Raw genomic sequence first — 21,173 nt, forward strand, 5'->3', positions numbered from 1 at the left:
TTCTCCTGCGTATATGTACGCGTATTTTTCTACGCATAAAAAATATTTTCCTCGTTTCCCAAATCTTTCCTTCGATATTTTTATCCTTCTAGGTGAAACCAATCGGTAAAACTAACGTAGAAATTGCACAAACTCATAGCAAGTTTTCGAAATTAATGAATGAACGTTAATTTCTAAAGTTTAATGAAATAAAAGAACAAAAAGTAACTGTAGCATAATAATGGGTCCGATGTTACGATGAATCCTAAAGAAGAAATCCGGCAAGAGTATAAAACAGAAACCTTCGATGATGCACAATTTCCTTTTCACCAATGATCAAACATACTTTTATGAGCATTGTCTATAATAAATCTCAAAGTTTAATCCGTAAATCCTCGTCAATTAATATCCGTATAAATTTTGGAAATTAACTTAAATATATGTGGGATGCGAGCACCTCCAAGCCAAACACTTAAGTAGGCGTTCGTGAGGAGATTGGACGGTGGGCCCTGGATAGCTCAATGGTTAAGAGCAGTCGCCCGGAAAGCGGAAGATCCGGGTTCGAGTCCCGGTCCAGTCGGTCCAACGGCCCAATTTTTTCACGAATCCTACATTTTGGGGGCTCAGCCGGGATGGAGGTTTGCTTCGTGTCACACTTCTACGGCCTGGCAATAATTAGGGAAAAATAATTAATTGAACATCTATCAAAGAGAGGTTAGGCCGACGTAAGACGTATGGTGGCGACGTGAACGGTTGGCTGGGGAACTAGGCAAGACGGCCTTTGGGCAGCAATGCGTTCAGGACTAGAGACGTAAGACGTGTAGTGTAAGAGGCCTACGACGAAGAAGGATAGATGGTTCAGGGAAGAGGGTTTTTCAATGACGAACATTCGGGGTCGAATGTAGTTGCGGGGGGGTAGAATGTGGGATGCAAGCACCTCCAAGCCAAACTTGGGTAGGCATTCGTGAGGAGATTGGACGGGTGGGCCCTGGATAGTTCAATTGGTTAAAAAGCAGTCGCCCGGAAAGCGGAAGATCCGGGTTCGAGTCCCGGTCCAGTCTGTCCAACAACCCAATTTTTTCACGAATCTTACATATATATATATATATATGAACGTTAATTTCTAAAGTTTAATGAAATAAAAACAAAAAGTACCTGTAGCATAATAATGCGTCCGATGTTAAATGTTAGGATGTAATCCTAAAGAAGAAATCCGGCAAGAGTATAAAACAGAAACCCTCGATGATGCACAATTTTCTTTTCACCAATGATCGAACATACTTTTATGAGCATTGTCTATACTAGATCTCAAAGTTTCATTCGTAAATCCTCGTCAATTAATATCCGTATAAATTTTGGAAATTAATTTAAATATATATATATTAACGTTAATTTCTAAAGTTTAATGAAATAAAAAAACAAAAAGTACCTGTAGCATAATAATGCGTCCGATGTTACGATGAATCCTAAAGAAGAAATCCGGCAAGAGTATAAAACAGAAACCCTCGATGATGCACAATTTTCTTTTCACCAATGATCGAACATACTTTTATGAGCATTGTCTATAATAGATCTCAAAGTTTAATCCGTAAATCCTCGTCAATTAATATCCGTATATAGGTAGGTCGTTGATTATTATTTCAAGGTATTTCACACACAAGAAACAAACAACACCCACAGAAATAATAACAAACACGCGCGAAATAATACCAACTCGGTGGTAGTGATGGTGGTGATGGTGGTTGGTTAGTTTTCTCTCTCATAAAATATCGAACGGATTAATGATGAAATATTTCTCGTTAGCAATTTGAAAATGAAAATGGAAAAAAACGATGAGACAAATAATAACACGATATTTAACGTGACTACTTGCAATTAGAGAAATAATGGCAGACAGACGGTGCGAGTGAGAAAATGAACCAGAGCGAGAGAGAGAGAAATAAAAAGAGTGAGAGAGAGAGAGAGAGAGAAAGAGAGAATAAGTAAGAAAGAGAGAGAGATAGAAAACGTCGAACCGAACGCTATGGCGAAACACGCCGTACTATTCGCGTCACGACTCGAACGGAATGGTTTTGACACGCCGCCGGCTATATCCGCTTTTCCAGAGAGATGGTGGAGGAGGTGGTGGATGAGGTGGTGGATGAGGTGGAAGAGGGGGTGATAGAGGGGAAGGGGGCAAGGAAAGATTCAAAAGCAGGGCGCATGTGCCGATATAATCCACCGGACAGCGCGCCACCAAGATGTGCACGTCTCCCACGCACGTGGACGACGACGACGTCCCACTGTATTTTTTTTTATGTAATTATGATTATAAATATTGTTAAAAATTAATTCGAATTAAATAAATAAAAGTAAATAATAAAATAAAAAAATATTAAATTGTAATTATTTATCAGAAGGTCAATTCAAAAGTTCGCGCGGATTTTTGCGAAATTTTTAAATAACGTAAAGCGCACGAGAACTTTTCGACCAATCAGATATATTTACTATTGGTCGTAATCAAGAAGTACTTTATCCCACTGTTTTTTTTTTATGTAATTATGATTATAAATATTATTAAAAATTAATTCGAATTATATAAATAAAAGTAAATAATAAAATAAAAAAATATTAAATTGTAATTATTTATCAGAAGGTCAATTCAAAAGTTCGCGCGGATTTTTGCGAAATTTTTAAATAACGTAAAGCGCACGAGAACTTTTCTCGACCAATCAGATATATTTACTATTGGTCGTAATCAAGAAGTACTTTATCCCACTGTTTTTTTTTTATGTAATTATGATTATAATATTATTAAAAATTAATTCGAATTATATAAATAAAAGTAAATAATAAAATAAAAAAATATTAAATTGTAATTATTTTTTAGTAGGTCAATTCAAAAGTTCGCGCGGATTTTTGCGAAATTTTTAAATAACGTAAAGCGCACGAGAACTTTCGACCAATCAGATATATTTACTATTGGTCGTAATCAAGAAGTACTTTATCCCACTGTTTTTTTTTTATGTATTATGATTATAAATATTATTAAAAATTAATTCGATATAAATAAATAAAAATAAATAATAAAATAAAAAATATGAAATTGTAATCTTTTATCAGAAGGTCAATTCAAAAGTTCGCGCGGATTTTTGCAAAATTTTTAAATAACGTAAAGCGCACAAGAACTTTTCGACCAATCAGATATATTTACTATTGGTCGTAATCAAGAAGTACTTTATCCCACTGTTTTTTTTTATGTAATTATGATTATAAATATTATTAAAAATTAATTCGAATTAAATAAATAAAAGTAAATAATAAAATAAAAAAATATTAAATTGTAATCATTTATCAGAAGGTCAATTCAAAAGTTCGCGCGGATTTTTGCGAAATTTTTAAATAACGTAAAGCGCACGAGAACTTTTCGACCAATCAGATATATTTACTATTGGTCGTAATCAAGAAGTTTGAAGAAGAAAAAGTATTAAAGGATAGCATTAATTTCGTAGGTGGGGAGGAGAAGGGGGCAGAGGGAGCCAATCGATCCATGCAAATACTCTTTTTCTTTCTTTCTCTCTCTCTGTGATCGGAATCGGTGTTTCAGTGCGAAAGCTCACGAGCTTTCCAATTTCGAGGAACACGAACTCGGTCAGGGAAGCTGTCGTTGGACAGGATCGGCTCAGGTTCGAACTTGATCGAACGGCAATTACCTTGATTGAAAGGCTAACACGAGTGTGTCTCTTGGCTACATTGCGAATCGAGAATCTAGAATTCAAAGAGAGAGAGAGAGAAAGAGAGAGAGAGTTTCTCTTCGTTATTCGAATACTTCGACGAATTTCGTAACACGTTATATTTCCTCTTATAATTATTATCTATTATTATTAGATAAAAATAAGAAAAAAAAATAATTTTATAATATAATTTTATATATATAATTTTTTAAAAATTATATAATACAATTTTATATATATATATTATTTTTAAAATTATATAGTATAATTTTTATATATATAATTTTAATAATAAAAATGAAATATTTATATTATTATAGTTATATGTTCTTTGTCAAGGCTAATATTGCAATAATAATCGTTCAAAGAGAGAGAGAGAGAGAGAGAGAGAGAGAGAGAGAGAGAGAGTTTCTCTTCGTTATTCGAATACCTCGACGAATTTCGGTACACGTTATATTCCCTCCTATAATTATTATCTATTATTATTAAATAAAAATAAGAAAAACAAAATAATTTTGCGCTAATAAAAATGAAATAATTATATTATTATAGTTATATGTTCTTTGTCAAGGCTAATATTGCAATAATAATCGGTGTTCTGGATGAGATCCCACGCAACATGGCGGACGCGTTAACGTATCCGAGAATTACGTCGATAATTTGACTCCTCGTGTTATAATCCTGTGCACTCGTCAATAACTCGTATATTTACGATCGTCGATTTGTACTTGTGGCAACGCTATTCACGCAAATATCCGTTTGATTGCCGTCGTTACTTCTAACCTAATGACACGTAAATGTGTATGCACATACACATGCACATACACACGCGACACACGCATATATCGATACGTCTCTCTCTTTCTCTCTTTCTATCTTTCTCTCTTTCTCTCTTTCTCCTCCCTCAATTTTTATTCGTCGAGTTTATTTTCTTTCGCCCTTTCTTTCTTTCTTTTTTTTTTTCTTCTTTTCTTTTCTTTCTCCTGACAATCTTTGATTAGGTTTAACGAGGACGTTGAAAATTATAAGCATTAAGGCCACTTAATCTTCGTTCTGAAGTGAGTCTGAACTTTAATCGACGACTATTCTAATCAGCTACGAGTGTTTACTATTAGCCTAATGCATCTTTTCTTTTCTATAATAACTATCTCAACAATGGCTTTTTATTTTCTTCCTTTTCGATGTTTAGTAATTTGTTTTTCAACCGATCAAAAATTATTTCCAATGAACTCATTCGTCTACAATATACAAAATACGCATTCTTTATCATCCGCACTATGTATTTGCAATTTTCAATCCATTCGAGTGGAAAAATATCGTTCGACGAATTCAAAATTAAAAAAGTGTCATAAAATTACGTTATGGGTTTTAGCACGAGTACGAAATTATATAGGAGGAGGAGTAGAAGCATCTTTTCTTTTCTATAATAATTATCTCAACAATGGCTTTTTATTTTCTTTCTTTTCGATGTTTATTCATTTGTTTTTCAACCGATCAAAAATCTTTTCCAATATTTATGAACTAATTCGTCTACAATATACAAAATACGCATTATTTATCATCCGCACTATGTATTTGCAATTTTCAATTCATTCGAGTAGAATATCGTTCGACGAGTGCTTATTTCTAAATTACAAAAGTGTCATAAAATTACGTTATGGGTTTTAGCACGAGTACGAAATTATATAGGAGTAGAAGAAGAAGAAGAAGGAGAAGAAGAAAAAGAAGAAGAAGAAGAAGATGAAGAGTATCGATAGTCGATAATCGATAAATCGATTGATCTATAGATCGATCGAGACCTTTCTATCATTTTTACGTGATCGTTAATAACGCCTCTCTGTGGATATACCCAGTTGACTCGACAATAAAGCCTATAATTTCCAATCCAACAACCTCCTTCCCTTCCTCTCACTCTCTCTCTCTCTGTCTCTCTCTTACTCATCGATATTTGCATCGTATAAATTATATGCCACCGGTTATAGATTAGTCAAGGATACATTGTAATTATAGTGACGGCTAATCGTGCTACTGTATTCACACGACAGATATCTCTCTCTTTCTTTTTATCTTTTTTATTTAATTCTCTGTCTCTTTCATTTTTTTTTACTTTTAATAATTTTTGAAGTTATACTTATTTTGGCGCGTTGGGGAAAATGTAATGGGGAGTGGATTTTGTTCCGAGCGTCTGGAAAAACGACACCATGAAGTTTGTCGGTATTTACGACGCGCGGCAAAGCGATTTCAAGTATACGGCATGAAGTTGTCTTCTTTCTTCTTCCCCCTTTTTTTTCTCAAGCGGGTCACCCATCCAAATACTAATCGTACCCAGCGCTACTTTACTTAAATGATCGAAATGAGAACTAATGCTGTAACCGCGCCATGGCTGTTGACGCGTGAAGTTATTCGATATATCTCTCTTATATTTAGTGTGGACTGATATCTATATTTTGATATTTTCTTTTTCTTTTTTTTATTCTTTCTTATATATATATATATATATATATATATATATATATATATAATAATAATTATTTATTTTTTTTAAGTTATTTCTTTTCTTTGAAGCTTTTTTTCGAAGTTATTTTTGAGGTTATTGAGGTTATGTTCGTTTTGGTACGGCAAAGAAGTATAACTTCTTACGTGCGTACATAAGTACAAACACCAGTTTTTTTTATTCTTTCTTATATATAAGGTAAAAGCCCCCTCGGTTGGCCAGGCCCCCTCTATTGGCCACTTTATGCCACAACAGTGATTATAAATTATATGCTGATGTGCACATGGTGACAGTTTTTAAAACAAAAATTCTAATTTTAAAATATCATTGAAAGTAATTCGGATTATTTTAAAAATATATTTAAAAACGAAAAAAAATAAAGTTGTGCAAGACTTCTGTTTTTGGATGGTTTCTTGTTAAGTAAGGTAAGGATACTGTGATTTTTATTAACCTATATATTTCATTTTTGACAATAGCAACCAAAATATTTTTTTTTTCTACAATTAACATAGCTTAAAATTATTATAGAAATTGAAAATTAAGTGATTTTTAATTATTCTCCATTAAAAATATGGTGGCCAAGCATGGAGACAGTATTATTGCCTCTGTTTTTATCATTAGCCAACTTATGGCTATTCGCTTTGAGGTTATATATATTTGTACATAAAGTATTCAACTAGTTTTTTTAATACTAATGAGTAATTAATTTCTTTGTACACGAGTTTTGAATTATTCAATTTTGATTTATTTAATAAATTAGTTATTAATTAATTATTTATTTTAAATAGGAAACATGGCCAAATGAGGGGACATGCGTGGCCAAAAGAGGGAGAAAGTTGGCTAAAAAGGGACATTGCAAATCTATGTTTTTTTTAATTTATTATTAAAATATTTATGAATAATTTGTCTTTTTTTATTTTTATTCAAAGCTGAAAGCTCAAGCTTACAGGTTAAACCATTAGTTTAGATGTAAGTTATTTTATTGAATGAATATAATTTTCTAAAAAAGAAAACGGCTTAACTGGCCAACCGAGGGGGCTTTTACCTTATTTATAAAATTAAATAAATAAAAATAAATGAATAAAAATATAATAATAAAAGAAAAATAATCGGCTTACATTAGCGAATATTATCGATCATCAGCAGGGAGGGGGGGACAGGTTTCTTTATCAACTATATTTTATGTAAAAAGAAAATTAATAATAATAATAATATAATAATAATAACATTAATTAAAAATAAACGAAGAAAATTAATAATGATGACAATAATAATAATATTATTATTTTTTCTTAAGTTATTTTTTTGAAGTTATTTTTGAGGTTATTGAGGTTATGTTCGTTTTGGTACGGCAAAGAAGTGTAACTTGTTACGTGCGTACATAAATACACACACCAGTTTTTTTTTCTCCGTCTCTCTCCCTCTCTCTCTTTTTCATTATATAAGTACTTCGTGAGTTTACGAAATAATATATCGTATCTTTTATTGCCATTATCATACATCCCCATCATTCATTTTATCTCTCATTTATTATCATTATTATGATATCTGATTAACAGCTATGCGTGGGAATTTGCGTATTTCGTTTGAATGGGGTTTTCGACGTGTTTGCGATAAACATGTTTGAGTTTGTCACCCTTTGGTTCCTGCTAATTACGTTTGTAGAAACATAGAACACAGAGACAGACGCAGAGAGAAAGGATGGATGGGACGGGAGGGGGGTGGAGGATGGTGGTAGAACAATGTAATAGAATAATTATAAAAATAGTTAACGATTATACTGAAACGAAATAAATTCGTGAAAAAATTAAAAATATAATAATATGTTACGTAACAAGAATAAATAATGAAAGATCAAGATATATGCATATGTTTTTAATACCGTAATGAAATATACGTAAATATTATAATTTTTCCTTTTTATTAACTTATTCATCGAACTTATTCAGCGTGTTTTGTGACTTACGATTTAATTTAATTTAATTTTTTTTTTTTTTTAACCATATGTTTATTGCTTTGAACCAATACTACTATACTACTATTATAGAACCGTTATACTTTTATTTATTATTTACTATTTTCTTTTTACTTTTATCGACTTACTGTGCGTTACTACTAATGTAATGATAAGTTTAATAATAATTACATCATTTTCATTTCCGTTTTGTTTTATCTATACATTACATTGTACTACACTGTAATTAATGGCCTTTAGAGGGAGCCTAGACTCTAGGGTCAATAAAATATTATTAAATAAAATAAATAAATAAACAATGTTTGTGAGTCATTAAAAAATAGTCAATAAAATATCCCTAAATGTAGAATTATATTTACATTTATTATTTATTATTTATAATTATAATGTTATATATGTATATATATATATTATTTTAAACTGTAAAAGGAAAGAAAAATCTGTGTGAAAAAAAGATAGGAGGAATTGCATACAATATAAAAAGGCATCCGACTGTTCCTACTTTGTTTTCCAACCCGTAGGGATATAGGGAAAAGGGAGACTATCATTCCACCCTATATCCACCCCATATCCACCCCATATCCACCCATCCTCCCTATCTTTCTCTTTTCATCCCCGGCTGATTTGGTTTTCAGTCGCAAGACTCTACGTGGGATTGGGACGGAAAAATGCTGAGAGAGGCCTAAGAGGGAAAGGAGGGAGAAAGGACAAAAGGGGGGAAGGGGGGGAATCATCATGGTAGGAGAAAGTAATTCGTTTGAAGTTCGACGAGCGGTGTTTGCTATGGGAAATTTTTTACTTGTTATTTTTTTCTTCTTTTTTTCTTTTTTTGTTTTCAGTGGCTCACCCTAAAAGGGCGAGGCCGCCGCCTTTCAGGGCGTCGACAACGACGGGCTAATATCCGGCGTCTGACGCGAAAATCCCTCCTTTCTGTCGACGCCTCTTCCTATTCTCTTCCTCTAACCTGGATGGGTGACCCATTCAAAAAAAAAAGAAAAGAAAAGGAAAAAAAAACCAAAAAGCGAACGAACCATTGACTACTCCAGAGTAGCGTTGAATATTTCATTATTTCATTGGTAATAATAAATAAATGTTATTAAATATTTATATTCCTATGAATATGAATAATAATAAACATTTTAATAATAATTTTATTTATTAAAATTATTCGTTTATTTAATAAAATAAACGAATATTATTCTAAAGTATAATAACTTCGTAGAAATGTATTATATTTTTTTTCTTTTTTCTTTTACGAACGAAGCTAATACGACAAACATAACGATCATGCAATCATTTGAGATTATTATGACGGCGGAGACAAGTTAGTTTGACTTTTTGACACCCTATAGTACTACGTATATAAGAGAGCACGAAAAGAGTGAGGAAGAGGGGGCAAGGGGGCAGGGGGGGCATGTGCGAGACAACACGTACGACTTCGTAAGTATGCAGGAAGCGCTTGTTGTCTTCGTTACAACATGATTGTTAGTAGTATAGCATGTGGTTCTCCCTCTTGAGTTCTTAACGTCCGTTCGTCCGTACATCCGTTTTTGTTCTCGAATAATAAGATCCGATGATCATTCGGAGGAATAAATCGAAATGAGATATAAATCGTTTCAACGAGGGATGAGCCTCCCCCCTCACCCCACTCCAACCACAAGTAACGACGTCGGTATTACAACGTTTTCTTGTTTATCGTTACTTCAAAATAACACGGATAATTACACATCAACGCGATTCGATAATCATAAAATGATGAGATAAATTGATCGGAACGAGTTGAACAAAAAAAAAAAGAAAAAAAAAATGTTAGATGGAATAAAAAAGAAGAAAAAAAAACCGATGCGTGTACTTATGTACGCACGTAAGAAGTTATACTTTTTTGGCGTACCAAAACGATTATAACCTCAAAAATATCTTCAGAAAAATAACTTAAAAAAAAAAATAATAATTATTATTATTATTATAATTATTAATTTTCCTTGTTACTTTTCAATTTTCTTTGTTTATTTTTTAATAATGTTATTATTATTATATATTATTATTATTAATTTTCTTTTTACATTGAATATAATTGATAAAGAAACCTGTTCTCCCCCACTCCCTGCTTGATGATCGATAATATTCGCTAATGTAAGCCGATTATTTTTCTTTTATTATTATATTTTTATTCATTTATTTTTATTTATTTAATTTTATAAATATATAATATAAAAAAAACTGGTGTGTGTAATTATGTACGCACGTAAGAAGTTATACTTCTTTGCCGTACCAAAACGAACATAACCTCAATAACCTCAAAAATAACTTCAAAAAAAAACTTCAAAGAAAAAAATAACTTAAAAATAAAATAATTATTATTATTATATATAAGAAAGAATAAAAAACTGGTGTGTGTACTTATGTACGCACGTAAGAAGTTATACTTCTTTGCGGTACCAAAACGAACATAACCTCAATAACCTCAAAAATAACTTCAAAAAAAAACTTCAAAGAAAATAATTATTATTATTATATATATAAGAAAGAATAAAAAAAAGAAAAAGAAAATATCAAATATAGATATCAGTCCACACTAAATATAAGACAGATATATCGAATAACTTCACGCGTCAACAGCCATGGCGCGGTTACAGCATTAGTTCTCGCTTCGATCATTTAATTCAAGTAGCGCTGAGTTCGATTAGTATTTGGATGGGTGACCCGCTTGAGAAAAAAAGGGGAGGGGGAAGAAAAGAAGATAACTTCATGCCGTAAATTTGAAATTGCTTGCTTTGCCGCGCGTCGTAAATACCGACAAACTTCATGGTGTCGCTCGGAAAAAATCAACTCCCATCACATTTTCTCAAACGCGCCAAAAGAAGTATAACTTCAAAAAAAGGAAGAAAGGGATTAGGGTGTGTAAGAGAGAAAGGATAAAACATAGAAAGGATAAAATGGTTGGAACGAAGTAGTTGAAAGGAAAGAAGGAAAGTGTGATCTCGTGTCGAGTCAGACGAAACTCATTACGAAAGGTACCCTTTATATATTTTATATATATATATATATACATATATACTCTCTTCTTTCTTTTCTATCGAAGACAAAGAGATACAAGGGTATCGAGTACTTACTTGGCCCTTGTGCCAACTCTCTGCGATCTGTCAATTGCCAATGAAACGATAAAAACCTCTCTTCTCTTACTTTCTCTCTCTCTCTTTTTCTCTTTCACACTCTCTTTTTACTTTTCTTTTACTCTAAATCCTCGAAAGGATCACAATTTCGTATTACGAGCTCAGCAGTAAAAAAGTAGGCGGGGATAAAAAGAAGAAGAAGAATGGTCGATGCAAGCAAGGGCTTCTTCCTTTCCTTTCCTTTACCTCTTTCTCAATATTCCCACTAGTTCCCTCTTGAATTCGAGAGAAAAATCGCTTATCTAGGTGCGAATTAATGTAGAAACTCGCGCTTATCGGAAATTTTTAAATTTCTTATAATCGATTTTTCATCCTCCCCCAAGAGACAGCTGCCACCCTGATCGAACTAACGAACGATGATGATTTTCAACTATTCTGATTGAAATATGACAAGCAGATGGAACGTAAGAGTTTGGACCACGTTACCCATATTTGGGTAATGGATTTGCTTTCATGGGAGAACCATTTCTCTATCACCCAAATCATAGATTAGGTTATCCTCGTTCGAGTTAAATAGAATTTTCAATTGGAACTTTAATGGAATGAAAAATGAAATATTCAAATACTCAAATATATGTGTGACACATTATACACAACATTATAGTATTTTATTAATTTAGATATATTTACAGGGGATATAAAATATTAATTAAAAAATGAATTTTAAATAAATATTGCAACGGAGGAATGAAGGAAGGAAGGAAGAAAGGAAAAATAGTAGGAGTTAAAAAAGAAATGGAAAAGACGTGGTCGATAAATTCCGTGACCGTTGCTGAAACTCGTAAAAGGATCACGTTGGAGGGATAGCACGCCATGGTTTAGGGTTAAAGGGACTACAGCAGACTGCGATGTAATGCAATCGTAAAGCACAGCAGAGTACGTCGCGAATGTCGTTGACCAGCAAGACCGTGTGTCACCGCCCTTTACACGCGATCGTAACCGTTTCTAGCCCCCCCCTCACCACCACCTCACCCCCCTACACCCTCTCCCACTCTCTGTCCCTTTTTTTGTGTCCTCCAAGTTTGCTCGTCCACCCACCATCGACCTTATTCAAGAATTCTGACTTTATTTACGATGTTGGTTTCGTCGATAGCTCATAAAAAAAACAAAGACCATCAATTACTTTTTTAATAAGACTATATATATATTAGAGAAAAACTTTTCAAATAAATTTATAATATTTTTAATAATACAGTATGATACAGTGTGTTTAATAATACACAAAGTGTGAATATTTGATTTCATTCAGACTCCCGAATATCTCCATTACAACGTATTTTTTGTTTTGTTTAAATGTTAAAGCTTTAAAAAAAGGTTAATTGGATTTAACTTGACGAGAAGTAACATACTATTGTTTATTCAAATTATAAGGGTATATTTGTAAAATAATATTGATCTATAATTAATTTTGAAAATGCTTCAAATCAAATTTGAAGAATTTGGTTATGTTTGTTCGCGCCCCACCTCAAAACTAAATACTACGTTTGTTCGAAATTTTCTGAAAAAAAAGAAAAAGAAAAAAAAGAAAAGAAAAGAAGAAAATATCCATTGGTTTGAAATATTATCTAATATAACGGTTGGCAAACTTAATGCGAAAAATTCTTTCTAGCTCGCACCAAACGAGACTTCCACTATAAATGAGCTTGGAATTAGAATTCTCGTAATAACGTAGAAGCGCGTTTATTAGAAGATCGTGCAACTGCGTCCAACTATATCGGGCCAGTGAGCTTAGAGAAGAGAAAACTATTAGGAGGATGTTATCAGGTCGAAAGGCCATCGGCCAGACAACCTACCTACAAATCTGGCCAACTAATATAATGCGTCAGTGTTACGTCATTGGCAGCACCCATGAACGATTCAAACTATAATACAATTGACACACTCGTGTTTGTGTACGTACATTACGATACACGTAGGTGTAACTTAAACAACTTTTTAACCCACATTCATACAATACGCATTTACTATCTCAAAATTTAAATTGTAAATAATATTAACATTATTATCCAGTCGCATTATCTAAATTCATCATTTATTTTAAAAGAAATGCAATTTCGAAAGATTAAACTCGTCTGTTTAAAATGAACTCGAGTAAAACGACCAGATTTGGTTACTTATTTTTTTTTTCTCCTCAGGAGAGGAAAAGGTTAATTCGCTTTGATATAACATTTCATCGATATTGTAAAATAATATTTGCATTTATGAGGGCGGAGGGAGAAAAAAATGATCATAGATAATACAAACTTTGACTATCATTATTTTGTTCTCATGAACGTTTCCAATATTCTCCAAAATAAACGTTCCGAAACTTCCAACGAATATATCTATATACGCATATAAATACGCTGTATATTCAAACCGTAGTCCGATCAGGACGAGAGACCACGGGAATATACAATACGCCTGAGAATTTGTGGTCTCGTAACGTGGCTTCCACCTTCTTCTCGGCGATGTAATTCGAGAGGGTATAATTCGGGTTACAACTACGAGAAGAACATATTTATTACTTGAGGTTTAAACGACGAGTGAAATACATAAAGACGAAAATATTGGCCCCCAAACCCAAACCCTACGAACAAGAATAAGTTCCACGAAAATTTAATAAGAATATAAATAAAGAAATCAATAAAAAAATAATGAAAATACTTATGTACGCACGTAAGAAGTTATACTTCTTTGCCGTACCAAAACGAACATAACCTCAATAACCTCAATAACCTCAAAAATAACTTCAAAAAAATAACTTAAAAAAAAATAATAATAATAATTATTATTATTATCATCATTATTAATTTTCCTTGTTTATTTTTTAATTAATGTTATTATTATTATATTATTATTATTATTAATTTTCTTTTTACATAGAATATAGTTGATAAAGAAACCTGTTCCCCCCCCCGGCCCTGCTGATGATCGATAATATTCGCTATTGTAAGCTGATTATTTTACTTTTATTATATTTTTATTCATTTATTTTTATTTATTTAATTTTATAAATATATATATAAGAAAGAATAAAAAAAACTGGTGTGTGTACTTATGTACGCACGTAAGAAGTTATACTTCTTTGCCGTACCAAAACGAACATAACCTCAATAACCTCAAAAATAACTTCAAAAAATAACTTTAAAGAAAAAAACAATTATTATTATATATATAAGAAAGAATAAAAAAAGAAAAAGAAAATATCAAAATATACATATCAGTCCACGCTAAATATAAGAAAGATATATCGAATAACTTCACGCGTCAACAGCCATGGCGCGGTTACAGCATTAGTTCTCACTTCGATCATTTAAGTAAAGCAGCGCTGAGTACGATTAGTATTTGGATGGGTGACCCGCTTGAGAAAAAAGGGGAAGAAAGAAGAAAAGAAGACAACTTCATGCCGTATACTTGAAATCGCTTTGCCGCGCGTCGTAAATACTGTGACAAACTTCATGGTGTCGTTTTTCCAGACACTCGGAACAAAATCACTCCCCATTACATTTTCCCCAACGCGCCAAAAGAAGTATAACCTCAAAAAATAATGACTCGATTGAATTTCTCGTAAAACATATTCCAATAATTAAATCGAACAGAAAATGTGAAGACAGTTCGTTTTTAATCCGTTACGAAGAAAATCAATAAAATAAGGAAATCAAAACGTAAATGAAAGAAGAAGAAGAAGAAGTTAAATGAATGAAGATGGGTTGTCGAACCCAAGAAGAGGTGTTCTCGATTCTAGCTTCGACGCAGCCAGCAATGTACCAGCTGGTCGGTCGGTCATTCATGTCTGGACATACGGCGTTAATTTACGACGTCGAGAGGATGAGGTGTAGCAGCAGCAGCAGCAGCAGCACCAGCCTCGAACGTTAAATGGCGCCGATGGCAGCTTTCACGTTATTTTGGTCGTTAAGCTGTCGCACGAGCGTAATGTCCTACGAGCTATCGTAGAAACCACGGAAATTCGTGGTATGAAATTGGGTTAAATCTAGTCAAAGAACCACTACCACCATCACCACCACTACCACCAGTATTACCATCAAAAACAACAACACCACCACCACCACTACCATCATATTCTATCGTCATCATCATTCAGGCTCCTGCGTGTGTCCTCCTAGGGAAATATGAGATACGTGCTAGTGATAACAAAGGTGCGATTTACGACATTCAGAAACTACTCGGTCTCTCTTGATCTCTATCCTTCATCTGACTTCCTTTCCTTCCACGTTTCCTCATTCCATTTGGAAATACTCGAGAGAAGGTCGATAGACCTTATTCCAAGAAGAAGAGGAAGAAGAAGAAGAAAGATGGGAAAGTGTAGGAGGACAGAAATCGATTTTAACAGAACACATTTGCCTTTTACGTAGCTTGTCGTCGTTAAACTACATTTATGACCATACTCTCTATCTCTCTTTATCTATCCCATGATATCTCTTACACGTGTTACCCCAATTTGACCCCTCGTAATGTTTTATACGGATTTCAAAGTACCAAGTAAACTACCATTGCCGTCTACTTTTCTTAAGACTAATAACTGTTTTTACGAATAAAAATGTTTCTAAAGTATCCGAGGAATGGAGAGAACAAATTTTCTATGTTACCGTGAAACACCGAAATTAAATAACGTCGAGATTTATACAAGGTTAAATCAAAAGCAGTGTACAATCTCTTCTGGACACCGAGAGAGAAATGACGTAAGTTTATTTAAATACTTTTATTTCTTGCTCAATCGATTTCTCGTCAATTTTTCAATTCCTTTCTTTTCACCGGGTCATCCAACTTTATCCAGCCTGTATTAGTCTCGTGCCAATTAAGGTTAACCGTGATCGTACGAGTGGGCATTAGTAATTTGTTAATTAAGAAACTAACCGGTGTCCAATCAAATATAAATGATTAGAATAAAAACTAAAGTACTGACGAACTCTGACCTCGGTTGCACCAGTTGACGATGAGTATATAGATAAAAATGAAATATATATATATTAATTATAAATGTATAGATAAAATATCTGTAGGTATGTGTATAAAATAAAATAAATGAAAATAATGAATCGCGATGAATCTAAACGTAAATAATACGAGAAGAAAATTTGCAAAGTTAATTTGATGAGAAACTGATCGAAAAAGTGGCAGGACTAACAAGAGGTTATCGAGAAAATTAAACGCAGGTAGAATGAACGAACGAGCGTTATGTCGATCGACAATGAACAAGCAAACGCTGCTGCCATCCACATATGACCAAATACATTCACTCACACAACCGTTCAATTCTATTCGGACACCGATCGTATGTATATTGGATAACGTGTCGTATACTCCTCATACATATACGTATAGATAGGGGTATATACACACATCGTATTCACGCTCGAGGCGTAAATGACGTTCGCGTACTCTAGCATCGTTATTTTGACTGGTCCAAATATTCAAACGTTATGACACTACGGCTTGTTATGTATATGCTCGTTTCACTCAAGCGAGCCAACGATTCAAACCTTATGAAATTATCGGGTTCGAATGAAATCTCACTACCCCGGTGGTATACCTATATTTTGATAGATCAAATAGACTATTAAGAGATGTTTTTAATTATAACGTACCAAAGTACGTTCCCATCCAATCATTTATGTAATTTTTTTCATTGCTTTTTTAATAGCTACGATATATTTTCTCTCTTCGAAGAAACAAAAAATCAAACAGACAAATTTAAAATATAAGGATAATACTCTCAGACGTTATATTTAATAATTTTAAATAAGAATATCTTTATATAACACTTTTATTTGGATCGGTCGCACAAGTAATCTCAAAAATGATTAATTTATAAGATACTGCGAAAGAGATTTTTGAAAAACCAAGGATATCTTCGTCGATCGATACTTTCTCGACAACATTCTCTCCCCACCATTTCACTTCTACTATATTTGGGTCGAGAACAATTGACCTTGAAGAAGTTTCTCAAAGTAACAGGATGAAACCGAAGATAGAGGTAGGACGAGGTGATGGTGGTGATGGTGGTGGAGGAGTAGGAGAATACCAGAAGAGAATTACTTCTTCAAAAGTTAAACTAAACTTTCGACAATTTTGCCAAGAGAATCATGAAAACGTGACTTTCTTATTCATTACGGCTGATACGTAATGACATTTTTTTTTTAATTACGAACGAACAACGAGATATTGCAATTATCGCAAAAAAAAAAACTGGTGTGTGTACTTATGTACGCACGTAAGAAGTTATACTTCTTTGCGGTACCAAAACGAACATAACCTCAATAACCTCAAAAACCTCAAAAATAACTTCAAAAAAAAACTTCAAAGAAAAGAAATAACTTAAGAAAAAAAAAAAACTGGTGTGTGTACTTATGTACGCACGTAAGAAGTTATACTTCTTTGCCGTACCAAAACGAACATAACCTCAATAACCTCAAAAATAACTTCAAAAAAAAAAACTTCAAAGAAAAAAAATAACTTAAAAAATAAAATAATTATTATTATATATATAAGAAAGAATAAAAAAAGAAAAAGAAAATATGAAAATATAGATATCAGTCCACATTAAATATAAGAGAGATATATTGAATTACTTCACGCGTCAACTGTCATGGCGCTGTGATAGCACTAATTCCCGCTCGATTATTTAATATAACCTCAAAAACTTATCATACATTAATATTACAAATGATTACAAACGAATGCAATTGGTGCACGCATGCACTTGGTCGAGTTAATCGAACGAGCCTAATCTTGGACAACAACGTGATATCTCTCCTGACAAGGTAAAGTATCTTTCGCACGTGTCGCAAAACCAAACATCCATTTGGCACACTTGCGTTCGAACAGGACCGGTCTGCGTCAAAATACGATGTTTAAGGTATAATGTTGCGGTCGAAAAGTTGTATGACCCATCGTTTCACGAAGCAAATGAAAAAGAGAAAAAAGAATGAGAGAGAGAGAAAGAGAGAGAAAAAGGGAGAGAGAAAGAGTATGGTAACAGGTTAGGAATAGGGGTAGGTAGGTCCGTTCTAAAGGGTGCCACGTTGTATCGGGGCAGTTAGCTTTGTGATTTATTCGTGTAATTTGGCGCACGCCTCGGTTGCAGGACTTTCGAAAAAGTTACTAAATCGTTCCTGATTGCGGCTCGTGCTCGCGACACTTGCCAAAGCTTTTGCCATTTCTTTTCCGATTTACTCTCTCTTTCTCTCTCTCTCTTCTTTCTCTCCCTTTATTTTTCTTCCTATGCGAAAATGTATTCTCATCTTTTTATCTTTTTTTTTTTTTAGAAATTTGGAAGCTGTTCGAAAACATCTGCATCGACGATGTCGGATTAATCGTAACGATTAACAATGTACGACACGAGGGACCAGTTAAATCGCGAATGCATCGAACGTAGAAAATAAAAAGGAAAAACTAGACGAGGAAATTCTTTTTTCTCTTTTTTTTTCTTCTTTTTCTTGCCACACCCCCCGCCCACCCCTTTCCTTTTTCCCTTTTAACAATCGCTCTAATTTCTTTCCAAAAGCAAATGCGTCCCACGTACGTGGAAAAGGAAGAAGAAAAAAAGAGAGAGAGAGAGAGAAAGAGAAAGAGGCGGACGACTCTCTCTTCGATCGATCGTGATTTACCTGACAGGTAATTTGCAATTGAAAGGCGTTAGAGAGAAAACTGAAAAATAAAAGCAACGAATAATCAAAGTCCAACAAGTTTTGAACGACTGCAATATATTATATTATAATAATATAATCATATAAATGTAATAATAAATAATAAATAATATATAATAATATTTATAATATACAATATAAATATAATAATATATAATAATAAATATAAATAATAAATAATAAATAATAAATAATTTTGTGTCATATAAATGACACAAAATTTCGTCTAACGTGTAAATAACGACGAATAAATTAATTGTCAAGAAAAAATGAATATTAAATTAAATTAAAAAAATAAAAAGAAAAAAAAAAGGAAGAACTGAACAATTGAAATGATATCATGTTTAATGTGTCAAGTCGGAATTGAAAAAATTCATGAAAACTTTTACAAGTGGCTAATCGGAAAAAAAGAAGAAAAGTATCATTCTTCAGCGTCTCGAGAAGAACTCATTGAATATTCAAACAGGGAAAGAGAGTAGTTTGAAAGGAGTATGCATCTTCCAGGATTAACGAAAAGAGAAAGAAAGAAAGAGAGAGAGAGAGAAGAGTTGGAAAAGGGAGGATGGTGGGAGAGATAAAGTAGGAAGATAAGTGTCGTTTGAAAGAAGAACTCGTTGTAATGCACGATCGCGTTTGCAATTCTCGTGGAAAACGATAAAAGTACGTCAGCGGCATAGTCGATAACCAATATCAGTAGAAACTGGACAGAACCCCCCCCAACCCCTATCCCTATCGAGAGAGAGAGAGAGAGGGTTGGCCAGATGTTCTCCTTCTTTTTTCTACGAGAAAAATCCTATTTTCTGTATCTAACTTTGAACGCAGGTGCGATCGTAATAACACAATGCGCACAAATTTGAAAAACTTGTTTATATCGAATGAATTTATTTCTATATCTTTATCGAGGTGTGTAATACGGAGACACACGTGTTTGAAGGTTCCGTTATTATGTCAAACAGCCTAGTTAGCTAGCATCTAGTTCACGGATTATGTTCGCCAACAATAAGCACACCTTTGCCGAACAATGAACAGCATAGACAGAACTGATCAGCGAACAGTGAACAAGATTCGCTAGGAAGGTAGAGTAATATCAAAGGATACGTTCGCGAACTCAAAGCGTATCTGGACGTGTTTGTATTACATTGTTAGATATAGATTGAATTATTGTATACAACAACCAAGATCAACAGCAAACTGCTCGTAAACTACGAACGAACGAATGAACGAACGAGCTTGTGATCTGTTGTTAGCCAGCTATTGGCAAACTCCAACATGGGATATGATGCTTCTTCTCTTCTATTTGCTAATAGTTTGCGAAATGTCTACGAATAGTTATTACTAATCCGAATTTAACATTAGATATTATCGTTTAACGGGCCTTTTATTGCGATACTCTAGCAGCTTGTTGCATTGCTGGACATTTGTTCAAGTAAATAAGCAAACGATGTTAAACTGTTTACACGTAAATCTCATCAATATTCTTATATATTATAATATATTCGATAATTAAATAACAAATTGGCAAATTATTATATATATTACAAATGATATGTAATTAAATAGAAATATAACTTCGTACAAATGAAAACGAATTATAATATAGGTATTGTTGTCGTCGTGCACGTTATTTCATTAAAATCATTAATCGTAATTAATAATCTTTATTTTAGAAAACTTTTTCTACGAATATCAACGGACGAGTCTAAAGATTTATCGATTTTCGAATAATAACCAAAAATGAAGCGTTCAAAAGCACGCACAGAAATTCGGCTCTTGGGTTTCGTCGGATGAGAAAGTACGATTGCAACTACGAGTTGGAGAAAGACGGATAGTCATACATACAGGGAAAGGAAGAGAGAGAGAGAGAAAGGGGATGAGGGTGAGAGACTCCGCAGCAATTCCGAGTGCGACAGGAAGAGAAGAGAGTAGATACGTGAAACCCAGGGACAATGCAGTTTCGAGCTCACCGTTTCGCAACCACGAAGGCTCCAAAGAGACTGTTTAAGTCCCGTCATTAAGCTCGTAAGCCCGGTCCTAATGTCGCGACACAAAGCCACAATACGAAACCACGGTGTGTATATGTTCGGAGTCATGGTAGAAGACTAGTAACTCTACCGTCAAATCGACGAAACCGTATTTCTCTTTTATCTCTAATCGACGCAAACTGGGAATATTTCTAAATAATAGGCGCCA

General features: G+C 33.4%; 1 long non-coding RNA gene across 1 annotated transcript; it reads right to left on the reverse strand.

Annotated features, from left to right (window-relative positions):
- Positions 1-208: 208 nt before the first annotated feature.
- Positions 209-1,401, reverse strand: LOC122517530. The gene is made up of 2 exons (XR_006303883.1): positions 1,135-1,401; positions 209-244 (listed from the first exon to the last, which is right to left on the reverse strand). It is a non-coding gene; the product is annotated as an uncharacterized LOC122517530 (long non-coding RNA).
- Between the last annotated feature and the right edge of the window lie 19,772 nt (positions 1,402-21,173).

Source organism: Polistes fuscatus, unplaced genomic scaffold, assembly GCF_010416935.1.
Source record: "Polistes fuscatus isolate 324 unplaced genomic scaffold, CU_Pfus_HIC Scaffold20, whole genome shotgun sequence".
Lineage (NCBI taxonomy): Eukaryota > Metazoa > Arthropoda > Insecta > Hymenoptera > Vespidae > Polistes > Polistes fuscatus.